This window comes from Sinocyclocheilus anshuiensis, unplaced genomic scaffold (genome assembly GCF_001515605.1).
Source record: "Sinocyclocheilus anshuiensis isolate Anshui unplaced genomic scaffold, SAMN03320099.WGS_v1.1 scaffold166, whole genome shotgun sequence".
Taxonomy (NCBI): domain Eukaryota; kingdom Metazoa; phylum Chordata; class Actinopteri; order Cypriniformes; family Cyprinidae; genus Sinocyclocheilus; species Sinocyclocheilus anshuiensis.
In genome coordinates this window covers 1,468,413-1,472,639 of record NW_015546050.1, presented here as the reverse complement: position 1 = coordinate 1,472,639, position 4,227 = coordinate 1,468,413, and positions in this window count along the sequence as shown.

Genomic DNA, 4,227 nt, shown 5'->3' with positions numbered 1-4,227 from the left:
ATCTCTTTGGATTTGAGACTTTAGTCTTTGCAACTTTACAGATCTTCTTTATGCACCAAGAGCTTGTAACACTCCAAAGAGAAAGGAAAAATTTAAATCGCATCATATGACCCCTTTAAATCGCCATCGCACCACTGCTCACAAACAACGGGGGACACCAGAGTTGCACTTGCATCAAATTTCAAAGGTAAAATTCATAGTCAACAAAAGCTTTTTGCCAAATGCATGATAGAAATGTTTGCACTGGACTATGTTCTTATTAGGGTTTCCGCGGGTCCTTAAAACTTCTTCAGTTAAATTGTTTACATTTAAGGCCATGCAAACTCTTAAATGGTACAAAAAGTCTAAATTATAAGAGGTCTTCGGGGACGGAAACACAAGAATTGCTATATGGATTAGTATGACTATTAAACTTCAAAAGGCTATGATTTCACTGAAGAAACTTGAGCGCTGCATGTCAGTGTACTGTGGATACCGGGGAAACCACTATATTTCTGCCGTTCCGAAAGTGACACCTGCTGGCAGAGAACGAATGTGCTTTTGGATCGACAAAAAGCTAATGCATTATAAAAATCTAAACAATTAAGACACTAAGATATATTTATATGTTATTTAATATAATAATTAATTGATAATAATTGTTTAAATTAATATAATAATTGATACTTTTGACTCATCCCTTTTCTTAAAAATTGTTTAAAGGCTGAAATGTGAAGTGCAGATCTTAAAAAGGTCTTAAATTTGATTTTAAAAAATCCTGCACATACCAGGTTATTTTATGGTATCATTTGGAATCACTTCTTTTTTTCTTTTTTTTTTTATCAAGCCCTTTTTAACTGTCCTTTTAGGTTGTTTTGAGAATGTTCTGTAGGCTACTGATAAAAAAAGGACCTCTGTATATTTGTTTGTTGCAAATTTACAGACAATGCAATTGAAATGTTTACATTGGCTAGTCAGGGTAATATTTTTGTCCACTGACAACAAAGTTTTCCTTCTGAATTAGCCTAACTGCACAAGTTTTATACTTAATAAAATCTTTTAAAAACAATTTTTCCCTCTGCGACACCTTTTCCCTATTGTGTTGTCAACGTTAAACGAATTGTATCCTGACAAGACGAATAAAAATAAGAAATACAATTTTTGTACAACATTTTTATTTTCTCTGACACTTTTCCTGTGTTGCATAAAATATGGAAGAAAATGATTCTAAGCGGACAGCGGGTGAACAAAGAGTGAATATATAGCAGGAGCGGGTGGGTGCGGAATAACCTTGCGGGAAAAAACAGTCCCGCGCAGACCTCTACCTGCACTACGTGGTCGATAGTCGTTTAAACGAATCGGCTCTTTTGGATGATTCATTTCAGAGAACAGGTTCCATTCATTGAATCTTTTGAGTCAACACAAAGTTGTCTACGTGGGTCATGCGATATGAGTTGTTGTATAAATATTTAGTTGATATTAAATAAATTGAATAAATCATTACATTTAACCATATACTGCTGTACACTATCTCATCACTTTAAAATGACAAACTAAGGATTCGGCAAATACTGCGTGTAATGCTTTAAAAGGATGGTGCTTGAATGTTTACAGCTCAACATGTCACCCACTTTAGTCACAGTTCGGCGATTTGAAAACGCTGTGCGAATCGATTCGACTGAATCACTGAAAGTGAACGATTCACTGGCGGACCGAACATCGCTATATTATTGCTCGGGTGGTCTTCGTTCTTCCCGAGTCACATTAAAGATTCGTTCAAAACGAACGAATCGTTCAAGAACGACCCAACACTAGTCTGCTCCGGTTTGTCCTGTAGGTCACTGCACCCGTGAAATCATTAATTAACGCGACTAGCAGCAGTTATAATGGCACAAGCGAAAATTAACGCCAAAATGTACGATGCATCAAAACGCAAATTCACCCGAACGATTTCAAAGGCGGACCGGTCCGGACAGTTACTGGAAAGCCTAGATCAGATTGAGACAAAGTAAGATTTTGATTGTCTGATCGGTACAGACTAAATCCAGAAAGATCCATTATGACTTGACCCGTTCAAAGTGAATGCATTATCGCCGCAACTGAATACGAGTAGTGTGGATCTGAAGGTTTCAGAATACTGTAAAAGTTTTCATCATACAAACATTTCTGTTTGCAACACGTAACGTTACATGAGTATCAGTGTCTAAATGTGCATTTCGAATATGTTTTGTGATTAATTCACCGTGTTTCTCAAAATTTCTTGTATTGAATTTTAATAAATGCAAAACATGATAGGCTATATATATATTAATAGTTCAATAAGCAAATACAATAATATTAGGACACTTATATTTTAGGCGGAACCACAGCGCATCTCACAGAAACCAGCCGATTCATTGCTGCTTGATTCCTTGTTCTGAACAAATCGGTAGAGTCAAAGTTTTATTAGCCCACGCATAAACATCTGATGAATCTGCCGTTTGAACAAATCGCTTGAATGCACAACTCAGTGACTCACTCATTAAACGCTCACTACTGGCACCTACTGGCGTTTTAATTTAGTTTAAAAGTATAATTTCCACCATCATTTCTTGTTTGTATATTCCAAAAAATATTTAAAACAATCTCATAACATTATTCAATGCAATTGTATTTTTTCAGTGTGAATGATTTCCCCCAAACCATAGAGCCAATAGTACGCTGAGTACCTTGGTCTGCGGAATTTGCATCGCGAGCTTCACCCCGCTGTGTGGGTATATAAGGAGCAGCGCGAGCAACTCGCATTCAAGCTTTCGCTTCGGAGCCGAACACATCTCTCTGCTGGTATCACCGGAGTGTTTTGCAACGAGTCTTCAGTGGTGTTGGTGTGACAGCGCGATTCAGCGGTTCGTTGAAAAGCTTCCTGCTTCTTCTTTCCAGCTCCTGCGTTCCTCTGAGCGCTTCAGAACCTCTGAAAGAGCTTATTTCCTCTAAAAGAGTATACGGGTTGTGTTTGCGTCTTTTTAAAGATGTCATACCGCCCGTGCGTTTCTGGGTGCGGTCGATATATGGCTCCTTGTGGCAGCCACGATCGCTGTGTCATGTGTCTGGGCTTTCAGCACGCTGAGGCTGCGTTCGTGGATGGTTCATGTTCTCATTGTGGGGACATGACCATCTCAGCGTTAAGATCGAGACTCGATTACCTTAAACAGTATAGAGTCCCCTCTGCCACACCCCAATCTAGTTCCTCTTCCCGTAAGAGGGCTACTTTGGCTGGTGGCCAGGGTGACCTGAGGGTTACGGTGTGGGCTTCCCAGACGAGACAGCCTCCTCGGGCTGCACCCCCATCACAAACACCGCAGCCTGTGGAGCCTCGGGTTGGGCTTGCTGAGTCCTCGGGAGATGAGGATTCGGCTGCGTTGCCTGCCTCTGGGACGCCAACGTTGCCCGAGTCTGATCCCGAGCTGACGGCCATGCTTTCCCAGACAGCTGAGAGCATTGGGCTCGAGTGGAATCCTCCACCCTGTCCCGAACGCTCGAGGCTGGATGATTGGCACCTTTAACTGCCCGAAATCGTTCTGGTGCTACCTCTGCCTTCACTGCCCTCAATGGCGGGGCGGCCAAAGGGTATGTGGTGATACCCCCAGTGGAGCGCTCGGTTGCGATGCAGTTGTGTCCTCAGAGCGCCTCCACCTGGCGTGGTGGTCCCAAGCTCCCGTCCAAAGCCTGTAAGTTCTCATCCACGCTTGTGGCCAAGGCTTACAGAGCTGCGGGTCAGGCCGCTTCTGCCCTGCACGCCATGGCCACCCTCCAGGTCTACCAGGCCAAGGTGCTCAAAGAGCTGCACGAGGGCAGTGCTGACCCGGAAGTCTTGCAGGAGGCGCGCACTGCTACCGACCTCGCCCTCCAGGCGACGAAAGTCACTGCGCGCTCCTTGGGTCAGGTGATGTCCACTTTGGTGGTCCAGGAGCGCCACCTATGGCTGAACCTAGCAGACATGAGGGAGTCTGATCGGACTCAGCTCCTCAACTCCCCGGTTTCTCAGGCTGGCCTCTTCGGCGACGCGGTTGAGAGTTTTGCCCAGCAATTCTCTGCTGCCCAGAAGCAGTCTGAGGCCATAAAACATATTCTGCCCCGGCGGCCCGCTGCTGCCTCCACACTGCCGCCGACTCAGCCACCTCAGCCTGCTCGTCGCCGAGAGCGCCCCCCTGCGGTCTCCTCCACTCCCGCTCGGCCACAGCAGCAGCCTCCACCCCGGCCGCAGCGAGG